General features: G+C 44.7%; 2 long non-coding RNA genes across 3 annotated transcripts in view; one reads left to right on the top strand and one right to left on the bottom strand.

Moving 5' to 3' along the window:
• LOC308474752 overlaps positions 1-16,971 on the bottom strand; it is a 44,713-nt gene that overhangs the window by 6,800 nt on the left and 20,942 nt on the right. The gene's annotated exons all lie outside the window — the stretch shown is intronic.
• LOC308474689 overlaps positions 1-16,971 on the top strand; it is a 36,762-nt gene that overhangs the window by 13,185 nt on the left and 6,606 nt on the right. Inside the window, exon 1 of one of the 2 annotated variants that reach the window (XR_013984847.1) lies at positions 16,413-16,970. The exons of the other annotated variant lie outside the window; for it this stretch is intronic. This is a non-coding gene — a long non-coding RNA (uncharacterized lncRNA). Of the gene's footprint in view, positions 1-16,412; position 16,971 lie in introns of those variants that run through there. 2 annotated transcript variants of the gene reach the window in all.

The following is a 16,971-nucleotide window of genomic DNA, read 5'->3' as shown; positions in this document are numbered from 1 at the left end:
ATACTAAAAGGTTTGCTTCTGGAGATCTGCAGACATCCTGACTACACTTAAGATGGGTGGGGTATAAATACAGTGGTGTAGCCTTATTAGACTTTACCGATTGGTGGGCTCTGCATTGCTCCCGGACAGGAGGAAGGAAGTCAAATGACACCGAGGGTTGGTTCAGAGAAAGAGTTCTTTATTTCTGCTCTCCGGAAAAGCAGAAAGGCACTTGCGTGGTCAGTCCACAGCAAGTCCAAAGAAATGAGAAATTTCATGCAGTATATATATATCCTCCAGGCACCCTCTCCCTCCTTCCCCAGGAATCCAACCACGTCAGCCTATACACGCAGGTTGACATCACATATGTTCCTGCTCCGGTATTTTTAACCATAAAAGGGTATTCCTTCCTGTACTTCTGACCATAAAAGGGTATTTCTGTTCTTATACTCTTAACTTGGAGCAAGAGGTCACCAACTCCAAGAACACACTCTGGCGCTGTTCCCGGACTAGGTCTGTGCATCTTTGTGGTCTTTGTGGTCAGCATGTAAGATAAGGCCCAGAGTGTCATCCCTGTTCCACTCTGGAATGGACAAAGCCATCCGTCATTACCAGCCTTCATAGACTGCTAAGGGAGAGAATTTTGAGCACTTGTTTATACAGCTGGGTTTTGCCTCAAGAGCTGAAGTTAAAGCATTTTAGCTAAGGAAAAATAGGGATTTTGGTGCAGTTTCAAACTGCCTGCACAGTCAGTTTTGGGTTTGGGAAACCCATTCCTTCAGTGGTACCTCTAGTTACAAAATTAATTTGTTCTGGCGATCCATTCTTAACCTGAAACTGTTCTTAACTAGAGGTGTGCTTTCGCTAATGGGGCCTCTTGCTGCCGCTGCGCTGCTGGCACACGGTTTCTGTTCTCATCCCAGGGCAAAGTTCTCAACTCGTGGTAACTCTTCCAGGTTAGCGAAGTTTGTAACCAGAAATGTTTCTAACCTGAGGCGTTTGTAACTGGAGGTACCACTGTAGTAAAATTATTATTCATAATAAAACAGGATGTCCCTATTTTCATGGAAGGAATTTGGGAGGATTTCTTGAGAACAGCAAGGGACCCTATATGGAGAAAGCAATGGGGAGACTCCATCTGTTTCTCTTCTTCCAAGAATCACAACTATAATTCAGTGTCCCCAACTCTTCCCCCTTGTGTCCTGCCCTGAAGGCCACAGCCTGCTGGCCTCTCTTGCCCATCTGTGCTGTGGCTGGCCTGTTTCTCCTTTGATCTCCTAGCGTAGAGTTTGGAGGTGACTTCTAATCCTAAAGTCCAAGAGAGAGAAGTGTGAGGAGGAGCAGGAAGATGTAAAACAGGGTGAAAGCTAAGGTGTATCAGCCTAAACAACAAAGAGATTCAGAGGTCCGCTGAGAGTGGAGGAACTACACCACTCTAAGGGTGAATCTACACACAGGGGGAGAAATGTCGGGAAATCTACTGTTGAGAAGTGGAACTGTTATTTTTTCAACTCTGAAGCACATTTTTTCAACCTCTGAAGCACATCTTTCATAGGATGTATATGCTGTTCTTGATTCTCTGAATAAATCAAAATGTTATCAAAACAGTCCACCAGGACTCTGAGTATGTAGCTGATGAAATCTTAGAACGTTGCTGCTCCTGACTGAAATGTTATCTCCCTCTCTCTCCCTGCCTTCTCTTGGCAACCTTTGGGGCTCCATTTGGCTTAAATGCTGGCATTCAGCTTTGCCACGTCAACTCATCCTGTACCATGAAGACCCTTCACCTATGCTTGGCAGTTCTCTCTTTGCTGCTCCTGGCTTCCCCAGGATTTTTAGGAAGTCGTTAGTCTGCACCAGGCGTCCTATTGTGAAGACCCAGTTTTCTGAGTTCATGTTCTGGGAGTTGTGCAATAGGGGCAGTACAGGATTCCTTTTGGTGTACTGAGCTCCCCGCTGCACCAAGGATTCCCTGCCTGAGCTGCTTCCTGGAGACACCTAGTTTTTTTACATAATGGAGGAAATAATAAAGGTTTAATGAAAACTCAAATGGATATAGCAGAAAAATGCTATATTAAAGGAGGTTAAACTGGAATTAGATAAATGATCATCAACTTGTAAAGAAACCTATGGTTCATGTTAGCAGGCATCATAAAAGTTTTACGTAATGAAACTATTTTCTCAGTTCACTGGCTCCCTATGCCTAAATCCGAGAAGGGATGTCCATTTAGGGTGGTAGCCTAAAGCTACTCAGATCAGAGGCTCCTGAAAATGATTGATCCAAAAAATGCTACAAGAGGGGCATGGTGCGGGGAGAAGAAATAATACTTTCCTCTGGACACTTGTTTGATTCTCCTTTGCTAAGCTGAAGTTCCCTTCTGCAACAATTATACAGTGGTGGACAGCTCCCAATGTCAGTGAAGACAGCAGGACATCATCAACAGGAGGCAGATATAATCGGTTTGTAACAGGCCAAATCCTGTGTAGAGGAAGAACAAATACCATGGTCGACAAGTAAAAGGAAAGTTCATTCAGAAGAGGAAGAAACGGAGGCACAACTTCATAGCCGACCCCCCTAAAATAAATCTTGGCTGCACCCATGCTTCCCATATTTTTAATTTGTTTGGAACATTTTGACCTAGGCTGACATGGAGGAGAATGTTGCCAAAATCACATGCTTGTGGGAAGATATTGCTGAAATCTGGTAGTCATAGCAGTTTCCGCAGAAGTAGGATCCCAACTACAGATCGCAAACATTCAGATCTGCTGCATTCATGTTTCACAAGGAGATAGCTTGGATCAAACAAAAAGTTTATGAGGAGAATAGGCAGTGCCAGGGGGATGTATCCCTCAGGTAAATAACTCACCCCTCACCTGTTCCCATCACATTGCTGGACCCTTGTGGTTACCTGAAGGAAGGCCACCTTTCACAATAACAATTGGCCAACCTGTCCATTCCCTTCTCCTTTACACCATAGAGGATGACTAAGCCATTTACTTACTTACTTACTGTGGCGATCACACAGGGCCCCCGGACGTTTGATGGTCAGTATCTCAGCCCACAGGCAGAGGTACCTGGCCTCCCCCGAGGCAATTGAGCGAGATACTGTGTGTTTACCGTCCGTCTGCGACCCCCGGCAGGCTAGGTAAACAAACCGGCGATCCTCCTCAAACGTGAGCAGGACACACCCTCCTCCTTCCTCCCTCCCTGCATTCTCCCAGGGAGGGGAAATGAGACAGACAGGAGTCCTCTCTACATGTTTTATTCCTGTCATTCAACAGTACATAGAAATGTGACTGTTCCCTTCAGACTCCATCAGAAGAGTCTCACACACCTCCCCTGTACTTCCAGCACAGGTCAGATGACACACTGAGCTAACATCCGGTGCTCAGTACAGAGAATAGGCTCCACCTTTTCTCCAACAGTACATCTGCACTGTTTTGCATTCCAGCCATCTGGAGCTGGCTTTTGCCTTGGTGCTTTTTCCTGACATCCTCCCCCAAAAGCATCAATTGGCAAAACATGATCCAGAGAAGAGAACAAACAGTTGTTATACATATAACAGTCCCCTGTTGTTTCAGTTCCACCCTTGGAACTCCCCACCACTGGTTTCACCAGTGTACCTCTCTGGTTGTCTGGCTTCCAAGGAATGAGTGCTCCTGCATTACCTTGGCTAGCTACTCTCTGTTGTGTCTTTGTCTCTGACTTAGACACTGCTTCAACCTGCTTTGAGTTGTTAACAATAGCAACACACGCAACAGCTAAGTTAGCAAACTCTTTTGAGTACCTCTTTGGTGGTACACCCTTTGTAACTCTCTCAGACCTGCGTATGAGGTTCTGATCCTCTCTGCTCACTGGTTCAACCTCTGGACTCTGTTGAGAACCAGTAGCAATCAGTGGTTCTTCCTTCACCTGTGAAGGTCTATCCATTGTGTGAGATTTCCTCTCAATGACTGTTACAACTGAACTCTCTGAGCTTTCACTGTCATCATCATCAGTACCACTGTAATCTGTGACATCAGAAAAATCATCATCATCATCTGAATCGTCACCTGTGGGAAATGTTTGTTCTACAACCCGCTCTTGCTCTGGAGCACTCTCTAGGAACTTTGTGAGAATCACCTGACCAGATTCAGACAAAATTACTCTGTAGAGACCTTTTTCATAACCCACAAAAATGCCTCTGGCATTCTTTACTCCACCTGGAGCTTCTGTTCTCACATGAGACCCGAAAACCTTAAAGTAGGCAACAGAAGGTTTTCTATTGAACAGCTTCTCAAAGGGAGAACATCCCAATTCTGTTGAGACCTTTCTCAACCACACATGAAGATAGGACGCTAGCGATTCGGCCCAATATTCATGTGACAAATGTGAACTCAGCAATTGCGCATTCATCCCCTTTTGCAATTCTTTGTTCACTCTTACACAGACCCCCCTGTTCCACGCTTCGGTCGAAACAGCCACTTTGTGGTCTATCCCTTTTCCATCCAGGAACTTCTGAAACTTCTGTAACAGAAAAATTTGCTTCTCATCTGTGAAAAGACAATCAATGTTAGCATCATGCATATTTTTAACCTTGTCACAAAACTCCTGAAACTTTTCTAAAGTTTCTTGCGGTTTCTCCATCATATAAACCCAAGAATAATTAGTGAAACAATCCACACACACAAGGTAAAATCGTGCACCGCCTCTAGATGGTTCTAGAGGACCAATCACATCAGCATACACCCGCTGAAATGCTCTGTCGACCTTCTTCGTCACCTTCCTGGTGCTCACACTGGTCACACCTGCGAGAGAGATTTCGTTAGAAACAGAAGAATTACATTTCATGTAATCACTTTGATCAAAAGTCAACAAATACAGTCCATCTTTCTCTTTGGCAGTAAGAAACAGTTCTCCATCTTTATAGATCTTGCAGCTTTTAGCATCATAGGACAGTTTCAGTCCTTTCTTTGCAATCTGCGACACGCTCAGCAGATTAAATCTCAGTTCTGGAACCAGGTAAACATCACTTATAGTCAAGTTCAGACTCTCAATCAATAGATTTTATTGCATTAGCCGTGTGGCCATAGCATGATATACATTAAAATAACAACATGAAATGGGGGTGGGGAGGTAAAGGTAGATATCTTCCTGGGCGAATACTTAAAAAAAAGAGGGGGGGGAAGGGGGGTTACTAAAGCGACAGGGGATTTAAAACATTGAGCGACAGATAGTACAGAAACAAACAAACAAACAAAAACTGCTGAAGCTGGAGGAGGACCGTTAAAGGGTCCTTCAGCTCCTCAGATTTATCCTAACTCCATTGTCCTTGTACTATGGAACTTCGTTCGATTGTGCGGCGTATCGACTGCAGCTGTGGTGTTAAGGAAGAAGTTAGTGCCGCTTTCCTCTTCATCACACTAAGCAGGAAGTTAGCTGTCATCTCGGTAATCCAACAATCAGAATCCTGCAAAAGGAGGGACACTATCCAAGGCTGGATTGGGAGATGAAGCTTATTCACGAGGGGAGTTAAAAACCGAGATCTTTCATCTGTCCAGTTGGGACAGAAGAGCATTACATGTTCCATAGTCTCCAGGGCCGTGTCGTTACAGGTGCATGTTCTATTTGCGATGGGAACTCTGGAATAACGACCCGACAGAACTGCTGTAGGAAAACAGTTGAGACGGGCACAGGTAAAGGCCCTTCGCTTAGCCTCCGAAGAAATTGTGAAGCAGTATAGAGGGATCCCTTCAGGGGGTGGAATAGCTAGGGCTAGGCCTGAACACGGCCCTCTTGCATAGGAAGCTGTGTTAGAGAAGTCAAGTTGCTGTAGTTTCTTTTTAATTGGAGGTAGGGCCGCCGGGCTGATACACTCTAAGTTAAGAACAGTTTTACAATTCAAATTGAGAAGAGAGCGGAATTTGAGGTTAATTGTAGTTTTCCAAGGGGAATTATGAATATCTCTTAGGATCAGATTGGAAAAACCACCTCTAATTCGAGCATCCGATGCTAATAGGTGGAAGCTGTAGGAAATGGCTCGACTCCATGCTCGTTTAACAATTGAGGGCTGGGCGAACTCGAGTCGTAGGGCTGCACCTGAGACACATCTCGGGACGCCGGAAAGAGATCTCAGAAACATATGAAGTGGGCGGTCCAAGTTACCTGATATTGCTGTAGTCCATACTTCGCATCCATATAATAATTTAGGGACAACTTTGGCATTAAATATTTGAATTGCTGCTGGAAGGTGTTTGCCGCCCTTCTGGTGGTAAAATCGGACAATGGCGTTAGAGGTCGTGGTTGCAGCGAGAAAGGCAGATTGTAGATGGGTGGTCCAGGAGAGATTATAAGTGAAAATTAAGCCTAGATATTTAAAGGCTTTTACCTTTTCTAAGTAGCCACCTGTGATCTTAAGCGGCTCCAACTTGAGTTTGCGGGAACGAGTGAAGTGGAGGACTTTCGATTTTTTATAATTAATATTAAGAGCTTCCGCCTTACAATAGGCGATAAATGCATTAACTGCATTTGCTAGGTCCGCAGCTGTTCTGGATAAGATGACGGCATCATCAGCATAGAAAAGGGAAGCAACGGGGTGGCCTGCTAAGTGAGGAGGATACTTAGATGCTAGCTTCAAAGTGGAAATTGCATCATGAAGATAGAGATTAAACAGTAGAGGGGCCAAGAGACAACCTTGTCGGACGCCCTTGGCCGTTGGAAATGGAGTAGTGAGGGAGCCGTTGGGACCACTTCGGACGCGAGCTGTGGTGTTTGAATAAAGGGAAATAATTAGGGAGAGGAGGTGCGGATCAATTCCCAGATGGGCAAGTTTGGACCATAATCTCTGCCTAGGAATGGAATCAAAGGCGGCCTCCAGGTCCATGAAAGCGGCAAATAGGTGGCCTTGCCTTGGTGCAGTGTATTTACTGGCAAGGTGATAGAGAGTTAGACAGTGGTCCATGGTTGATGCTGACTTTCGGAAACCAATCTGTTCTAGCGGTAGAATGTTCCTCTCCTGGACCCATGAGAGAAGTTCCTCCAGTAAAACAGCGGCAAATATTTTCCCCGGGATGGATAATAAACTGATGGGGCGATAGTTCCTGGGGATGTTTGGCTGGCCGCCTTTGAAGATCGGAACTATTATAGCTTCTCTCCAGGAGTCGGGGATGTCTAGGGCGGAGGAGATGGCGGTGAATACAGGAGTCAGGTGTTTACTCCACCAAAGAGGATCAGACAGGAAAAGGTCCAACGGGACCATGTCTGGGCCGGGGGCCTTATTCCTTCGCATTGACATTATGATGTTGAAAATGCGAGTTGAAGTAAAGTTTATTGATGAAGTGGGACTAAGAGAGCAGGAACAGAGGTCCGACGGGGATTGAAGGAGATCTGTAAGATGATTTGGAGAAGCGAAACTGGTTGAATAGTAGGCAATCCATTCATCAGCGGAAATCTGGGTAGCTGGATTGAATGGTGCCGAAGGTCTAACTAAGCGCCAGAAGGAGCGGGAGTCATGCCTCTCTACAGCCGAACGAAGAGTGGACCAAGCCTCAAGGATGTGCTGCTGTTTCTTGCAATGAATCATGTTTCTGTATGTCCTTTTAATATCTATGAGCTTTGCACGGGTTTGGGGGTCGTTGGAAAATTTGATGATTCTGACCATTTTCCTAATTCGCCTTCTTAGGGCTTTACATTCCTTGTCGAACCAAGGCGATTCAGAGAAGAGGCGTTGGTGAGTAGGCGAGGCGGTGGTTATGTAAGTTGTTGAGAAAGCATCAAGTAATTTCCGGTATTGATCAGCGGGCAGGATTGGGTCAGAGGGAACTGCAGACATATCAAATGATTTTTGTATGTCCAGGGCAAGAGAGGAGCTGAGGCTTGTCCATTTCTTTGTTTTGTATACAGGGTGGCTTTGTACCGTGGTTCTATAGTTTGAGGGGACTGAAATTGGCTCTATTAGGTTTAACAATAGAGTCAGTGGAAGGTGGTCACCACCAAAATATTCAGCCACTTCCATTTTTGTAGAAATTGAGAATAGCTCCGGCGTCAGTAAAATGTAGTCGACAACACTGGTTCCCCGGGAAGTGATGCACGTTAATTGCTGCGAGGACAAGGGAGTAATGTTACCATTCGCGATGCAGAGATCGTTTTCCATGGCCAATTGGGCCATCAGCCTCCCCGACGCATTTGTTATAGGATCAAGAGAGCGTCTGTTTCCCCAGGGGGGCTGCAGGGGATTGTCCAGGAGTGCTGCGGGAGATACTATATCATCGTCATTGGGACCTATTCTTGCATTAAAGTCGCCTAAGAGGATTTGAGGAAGTCCTGGGTTAGTTGTTTGAAGATCATGGAGCCAAGACGAAAGTTCAGACCACCTTTCATTGCGGTCGAAATCATTAATTGCTGGGGGCAGATATACTGTAGTTATCAACCATGGGCTTTTGGTCTTTGGGAGATGGATCTTTATAGTGAGAAAGTAAGGGGAAGATTTAATTTCCTCGCAAACAGTGAGGGATAAGCTGGTTGAAATAAGACAGGCGAGGCCAACTTGGGGGCGACCCCTGTTGGTTAGTTTACGAGCACAGGAGCTAAAGGAGCAATAGTTTGGGAGAGCGATACTTTGTTGGGACCAGGTCTCTTGGAGGCACACAATGTCGAAAGAAGAGATGAAATTCATTGCTTCAGGATCCATTTGCTTCGTCGCCCAGCCGTTAACATTCCAGGAGACAATTTTAAGGCTCTGGGATGGGTTGGGTGCATCTTTCAAGGAAAGAACTGCTTTTGCTTGATTTGTGAGTGAGGGTTGAGTCTGTTCATATCTAATGATGTCGGATTTCCGCGGAGATAGGGAGCCGGCTGGTGTTTGTTTCTGGTCTAATCTTTGTCAATTATTTCCCAAGGTGCTTTTAGGGATTACTCTTTTATGAGCCGGCCCATTGCTCTCCATACATGGCAGACTAGCCAAGTGTTCTATAGTTTCGGCTGTTAACTGTTTAATACTGACATTAGTGGTCACCGGGCCTTTAAAGTGTGTTATCTCTTTCCGTAGGTATTTTTCCGGTACCTGATTGTGGCCTAACTCTGCCTCATCCAGGTACCTCAGCTTGTCCCAAGAGCCTGGTGAGTTCACCTTAGGGATGGTTCTCCTTATTGGAGGTGGTGTAGTGTTCTCTTCAGTGTGCTGGGCTTCCTTAATTGGGGGTAGGTTAATCTCAGCCATTGTCTGAAGGTAACATGGCCGACAGGCCGCTGGGTTTTGTTCTTGTATAGGGTTCAAATTAAAGGAAGTCTGGTCCTTTTTATGGGCGTCCACATTGATCTCCCCATTTATATCTCTCCCAGCCAGCTTAACTCTTAGCATATCCAATCTTTCTAATATTTCAGTCCGTATTGGGGATGGAAAATGGCAAAATTGCCTAATTAAGGTATTTTCCTCCACGGAGAAAAGATCCTCATCTTCATTCTCTTGAAATTGCAGGTCTTGCAGGTGGGCATCTTTCCTTTTTAGTTTTTGAAGCTCTTGTTTCTGGAGACCAGGTCGGGTTTTGGGAGGTTGTTTCTCCTTACTAGGGTTTGCGTGCTTAGCTTCCAGAAGGGGATTCAGTGGTGCCTTGTTTTCAAAAAATCTGAGAATTTTTATCTGGGCCTTTAGGAATATATATCTTGATCTGTAGATAAACTTGGCCAGGTTCTGGTCTCTAAATGTGATCATTGCTCTCACTGAACAACCATCATGATGCAAATAATCTACAGAAATAATGTCATATGGCTTTACTGCTCCTGGCAATATATCATTCAGAATGTTCAAAGAGCTCATTCTTCGATCTTTCCCTGTAAGGAAGCCCTTTGATTTTGGGAAGTTTGTAAATACCAATTTTTGGGGATTTAAAATCAGGTTCCAACATCTTGCCTGAGTAAAGGTTTGCCCATCTTGTATAGTGTTGTCATCGCGATTGGGCGTTGCATCGTCCCCCTTTCCCGATTTGCTAAGCGGTTTGCTGCCTTCATTATTAGGGACCACTTCTCCCCCAGAATCTGGCTCACTGAGTGAACTGTTACCAGAGCTCTGGGATGTTGCTTCCATCCTCCCATTTAGTTCTAAATTCTGGTTCAGAGATGCCACCTTAGCCATTAGCTTTGGCGTTGCCTTCTTTTTCCCCTTCCTGCCTTTCTCTTTTTTATCTCGTGCAGCAGATTTATTTGAGTCCAATGGGAGTAGATTAAATAATTTCTGCCATTGTTTATGTCGGCTTATCTTTATTTTCCTTGTTGTTTTAATGTTCTTAGTTTTCTTTTCCCGGGCTTTTGGTCTATTTTTTTGCAGTTTCTTGGTTGTTACTGCTTGTCTCATCTTCACTGGTTCATCTGGGTTATGCACAAGTTCATCTGGTTTATGTACTTGGGGTGCATCAGTTGCTGTTGTCTCTTTTGGTTGGGGAATAAAATTTTCCACAAGGGTCAGCAATAACCCATTTGTTATTGTCAAGTAATTTTTTATGTTGGAGAGGTCTGTATTTATATCTTGGAAGTGGGCCTGAAAATGGCCATCACTCAGTTCAGTTTGAGTATATTTGGAAGTGGGCGCCTGGTCTTGGTGGCATGTTGTTAATTCTGCCGGGGGCCGCTGATTATAGGTGACAGAAATATTTTCCTCAAGTTTTTCAGCTAGAACTAGCTCTTGCGCCAGGCTTCTTGGGGGATTTATGTTTCCAGAGTTTTGTTGAAGCTCTTTGAAGTAATGTGACCGGTCAAGATAGGTAAGGGGGGGAGGAGTGACTTCATCAATAATTGGTTCAATTTGTTCACTCATGCATTCCTCCCTCTTGGGGAAGTAATTTATAATTTTACTTTGTCTCTTTCCAGGTCCCGGGGGGCTAAGTGGCGTATCTGGCAAAATACCCAACTCCTTACATATCTTTCTGGTGAGGACCATGTTGGGTAGTTGTCTTCCTATTAGAAAGCCAGTTGTCCCCCAGTGTTTCTGCCTAATTAGCAGGGCCAATGGATGAATAGAGGTGTATCTGCAGCTTTCTCCTGCTTAGCTCATCAGCGAGCACTGATTCTCATTATGTTTCTTTGGTGGAGCTGGAAGAGGGAGGAAGGGAGGAAGGTTTGAGAGCTCTTCCGTCAGCTCCCAGTGTCCTTTTACTGATAAAAGCTGATAGAAGCTGGGGGTTAATTGATATAAGGTGAAGGATGGTAATTATTTTCCAAGCCGAGCCTCTTTATCAGCCTGATTTGCTGAAGACGGTCTTACTCACTCAGATGGAACTCAGACGGGACTCGTAGAGGACTTGCTTCAACCCTTTTTTCGGTGTTTCCGATCACCCACCTTGAGTTTTTCCCTTTCCAGTGACGGGGGTCCCTTCACGGCAGGGGAGTCAGGCCAGACCTCTTCCCTTCCCCACTCACTCGTTTCAGAAGATTACTCAGCTCCACAGCAGTAAATGCACAGCGGGGGTGCGGCAAGGCAGCAAGGCTGAAGCTCGAAGCAGGTGATAAAACAATAAGGCAATAAAAGCCCAGAGGGGTTAAAAAAAAACTACTTAGAACTACTTAAAACTTAGTCTAAAACAATAAAACAATAAAAGCCCAGCGGGGGTTAAAATAACTACTTAAAACTACTTAAAACTACTTAAAACTACTTAAGACTTAATCTAAAAGCAGACGAAGTTAACTAGGCTGCTGCCTTCGCCGCCATCTTGAAGCAGCAAACCCAGAAGTCTAGTCCTAACCAGTGAGCTGTGCCCAGACTCTCAAGATACACAGTCCCAATTCCAGTCGCTTCCAACTCCTGACCGTTGGGCTGTTTCACAGTGAAGCTTTGCTTCCTTAACGTCGAAAACAGTTGTCTGTGCGGGCACATATGAACCGTGGCACCCGTGTCAAATATGAACGAGTTCCCAACATCTGGCGTGGTTCCTTTCGCCATCATAGCCTTTGCAGGTTTCACCTGGCACTTGGTACGGCTTTTGCCTGACGCCTCAGGCTTCGTAGAGCTGCTCTTTGCTCCTCTTGACTGGCGCGGCTTTCTACAGTTCCGCTGTAGATGCCCAGTCTGTCCACAATTGTAGCATCGGACAGCACTCAATGCTACTCCATGCTTCCCAGTAGCATCATCAGTGGGGAGATTTGAACTCTGTTCTTCCCTCCCCCTGTCAGCAACACCCATTGCTCCTTGTTCAGGAACACCAACAGTTCCAACAACCACAGTTCCTGCACTCTCCCCTCTGGGGTCAAAGCTCTCCTCAGCTTTCGTTGAGCTCTTAGGAACCTGGCCAGCATCATCTTGGCTCATCCCTTCTGGGGTAGTTATCCATCCAGACCATGATGAATAACTGTCTCTGGTCAGGGGAGATGAGTTAGGCAAGTCTCCCCCTTCTTGGCATCCATCTTGAAGCCAAGCCTCCAGCTCACACTGTCAAACAAACTGTAAAATCCAACAGTTGTTTTTTCCTTTCTCACGCAGCCAAACTGCAAGTTGTTTACGCCCTTTTGCACCTGGCAGCTAAACTCTGGCTGCTATGAAAAGTCCCTTCCAAGGGCACTCAAACCTTGTAGCCAAAACATTCTCTTGTTTTGTTTCGCTTTCCCAGGCTTACACGCACAGTCCAGCCCCTTTGCCAGTAACTTTCCGTTACCTAGCAACAATGCATTTCAATAGGACTTCTTATCTTAACCACAAAAATTTGTGGAATGCAGGCCTCTTCCTCCGGAGCTTTTGTTTTCTTTGAAACGCAGCTCCGTGAACCAGGGAATTAATCTTCCTGCGTTCACACTTTTAGCCCGAAATGCAGCATACCTTGAGCTCCGTTGCTTGGAAAACACCTCTTCTTTCCACCAGCTGTCTGTGGAGCCTCTGGCTTTTCTTCCTCCTTGGAGCAGAGGAGGACAATCCACCAGCCTCTCATGCAGATGTCCGATGAATCGCAACCATCCGAAGGCTGCCATATGTCAGTATCTCAGCCCACAGGCAGAGGTACCTGGCCTCCCCCGAGGCAATTGAGCGAGATACTGTGTGTTTACCGTCCGTCTGCGACCCCCGGCAGGCTAGGTAAACAAACCGGCGATCCTCCTCAAACGTGAGCAGGACACACCCTCCTCCTTCCTCCCTCCCTGCATTCTCCCAGGGAGGGGAAATGAGACAGACAGGAGTCCTCTCTACATGTTTTATTCCTGTCATTCAACAGTACATAGAAATGTGACTGTTCCCTTCAGACTCCATCAGAAGAGTCTCACACACCTCCCCTGTACTTCCAGCACAGGTCAGATGACACACTGAGCTAACATCCGGTGCTCAGTACAGAGAATAGGCTCCACCTTTTCTCCAACAGTACATCTGCACTGTTTTGCATTCCAGCCATCTGGAGCTGGCTTTTGCCTTGGTGCTTTTTCCTGACACTATTGACCCTGTGCCACCACTGTGATTGCTTTCTTCGCTGCCACCCCCCCCCCCCCCGCTTCTCATGGGGACACACGGAGTCCAGACAGTTGTTAACATTAACAAATAATCAAGTTTATTTTTCTCTTGTCACTTTCTTAATCTTAGTTCCTAACAACTCCAAACTGATTATTCCCAACTATCTATCTGACTCCACCTGACAATTCCTCTCACAATACATCTCTACCAACCCACACCTAATCCTCCCTCTTCCTTCTTCAACTCCCAAACCTCAACTCTCAACTCCCAAACCTCAACTGACTTTCAAAGTCTCCCACTCTAACTTTTACTCCCCCCTTGCATTCTCACTGGCCAATCACATCACACTCATTTTAACCCTTTCCTATGACGCATCCTAGGAGGCAAACGCCACATTCCTCCCCCCTTAAGAAGACTGACTCAGGAGGGATAACTCAACCTAGTTATTCTCCTGATCAATCAGCAGTACATCTTTATGGCAAATAAACATTTCCTAACCTGCCATTTCACCCTTCACTTCACACCTAACATTTGTACATCAAATACTGTGTTCTGGTAAAATATACATATATACAAAAACCTGTTACATCTTAAGCATTCAGTTAACTTTCAATTGCAGGTCTTCTGGATAAGGCGTCTGCAACGGTGTTCAGGGTCCCTTTCACATTTTTAACCGTAAAGTTAAAGTCTTGCAGTGATAGGGCCCACCTCATCAGCTTACTGTTGGTCTTCATGGTTCTCAGCCACAGCAAGGGTGAATGGTCAGTACATAAAGTAAAAGTTCGGCCCCAGATGTACGGCTTCAGTTTCTGTAATGCCCACACGATGGCAAGGCATTCCTTCTCGATGGTCGAATAATGTCTTTCCCTTGGTAGTAGTTTCTTGCTTAGGAAGGTGATGGGATGCAGGTCGTCCTTCTCTCCCTGTTGGCACAGCACGGCCCCGATCCCGGCATTGGATGCATCGGTGAAGACGGTGAACTCACGATCATAATCAGGAGCAACAAGGACTGGATTTGATGTCAAGGCGCTTTTTAAGGCGTCAAACGCCCGCTGACATGCTGCTGTCCAGTTAACCATGTCTGGCTCCTTCTTCCGCGTTAGGTCAGATAAAGGCACTGCTATCTCGCTAAATTTCGGAATAAATTTGCGATAATAACTGGCTAGTCCTAGGAAAGCTCTGACTTTCTTCTTGGAGGTAGGGGTAGGCCAGTTTGAAATGGCTTCTACCTTTGTCTCTAAAAGTTTCATCACTCTTCCTCCCACCATGTGTCCCAGGTATTGAATAGTCAAGCCCCCTATCTGGCATTTGCTAGCTTTGATGGTTAAGCCCGCCTCTTTAATTCGCTGTAGCACTATCCCTAAGTGCTCTTTGTGTTTCTCCCAAGTTGGACTGTACACAGCAATATCGTCCAAATAAGCAGCTGTGAACTCTCTTAATCCGTTCAGGATTTTGTCCACCAATCGCTGAAAAGTTGCTGGCGCATTCTTTAAGCCAAAGGGCATTACTTTAAACTCAAACAGCCCTAAGGGACTTCTGGACGCAGTTTTCTCCTGGTCCCTAGGGTCCATTTCCACTTGATAGTACCCCTTTGTTAAGTCTAGGCAGGTGATGTAATGACACTGGCCTATAGCTTCGATCAGGTCATCTAAACGGGGCATTGGATATGCATCCGCTTTAGTGACATGGTTCAGCTTCCTATAATCCAGGCAAAATCTAATAGATCCATCAGGTTTGTCTAATAACACTATGGGTGCTGCCCAGCGGCTTTCCGAAGGGATTATCATCCCTGCCTTCAGCATCGCCCTTACCTCATTGCTAACTTTCCCCACATACTTTCCAGTTATTCTGTAGGGGTTGAAGATAGATTGAAACTGCAGAGTTTTGAAAAACTAAAAAACAAAGTGCTAGACTGGCTTCATTATTATCAGATAATGGAGGCATACAATTTGGACAAGAAAATCGGCTTCCAGGTGGAAAAATCAAAATTAGAAACAGAATTGTTAGAACCCAAAACTAAGATTTAGTCAAAGATGTATAACTTGCTATTGAAATAGAATACTCAGGATGAAACGGTGAAATCTGCTATGATTAAATGGGCACAAGACGTTGGACATAATATTATGTTTGGTGACTGGGAACAGTTGTGGACCACAGGTATGAAATTTACGGCATGTAATGCCTTAAGAGAAAATATTATGAAAATGATATACAGGTGGTACATAACCCCAGTCAAGCTTGCAAAAATCTATCATGTGCCTGATAATAAATGTTGGAAATGTAAAGAAACTGAAGGTACATTTTTTCACCTTTGGTGGACGTGCCCAAGGATTAAGGCTTTCTGGGAGATGATTTATAATGAACTAAAAAAGGTATTTAAATATACCTTCTTGAAGAAACCAGAGGCCTTTCTCCTGGGCATAGTCGGCCAATCGGTGTTAAAAAAGGACAGAACTTTCTTTATGTATGCTACAACAGCAGCAAGAATACCTATTGCAAAGCATTGGAAGACACAAGACTTACCCACACTGGAGGAATGACAGATGAAATTGATGGACTATATGGAATTGGCGGAAATGACTGGCAGAATCCGAGACCAGGGAGAAGAGTCGGTGGAAGAAGATTGGAAGAAATTTAAAGACTATTTACAGAAATATTGCAAAATTAATGAATGTTAGAATGATGTTGGATTGAAGTTAAGTGGTTTCTAGCTGTACAGGTACAAAAGAATATGGAAAAATTGGTTTTTAATATGTAAAAATTTAATGTTATAATATATCAAGATTAAAGATTAGGATTAAAAAGGAGGGAAAGGAATTGTTGGATTAACAAATTGAATTGGAATACAAAAGAGGGAGGTATGAGGAGGTCCGGGAAACAAGTAAACGTAAAAGAAGTGAGGAAAAGATGGAATTGTTTTAAACTGTTTTTTCTTTTTTCTACTTTGTATTTTTTCTTTTTATTGTTAATCTTTTTATTAATGTGACCTTTCTTCTTTTGAAACTTTAATAAATATTATTTTTTTTAAAAAAATATTCTGTAGGGGTTGACAGCAATAGGCTTAGCATCCCCAGTGTCGATATGATGTATATCTCCTTTAGCTCTACCTGTAGTGTTACTGAAAATGTCTTTATAATCTTGTAGGATCTGCTTAACCTCCACCTGCTGATTAAGGGTTAATGTAGGAGCTATCTTTATTTCTTGTAGATTGCACAATTGCTCCCGTCTCCCTTCCCAGCATGTTATATTGGCTTCATCTGATTTGTCTGCCTCAAAACAATTAACTAAATCAGCATCTTCTTTCTGTTCTTGGGCAAAACTATGTTTTTGGCTTTTTACAAAAGGGACTAGCAGGGCTTGGTTTTCTCCCCTCAGAGTTCTGTTCCTCAGCTCTGTCTCCTTGGGTAACAGTAGCATTCCCCTCAGCATCGGGTGACGGTTGACCCCCCCCCCCGGAGCGAGTAACTACAAAAGAACTCTGTACATGCTCTAAGAGATCCCATCCGATCAGCACAGTAGTAGGAATCTCCTCAGAAATAGCAACCTGCCACTTCCCTGACTAATCTTGGAATTTAATATGGATTTCTGCAACTGG

This window comes from Podarcis pityusensis (genome assembly GCF_964106645.2).
Source record: "Podarcis pityusensis genome assembly, chromosome: 3".
Classification (NCBI taxonomy): Eukaryota; Metazoa; Chordata; class Lepidosauria; order Squamata; family Lacertidae; genus Podarcis; species Podarcis pityusensis.
This window is presented reverse-complemented; position numbering and strand designations above follow the sequence as displayed.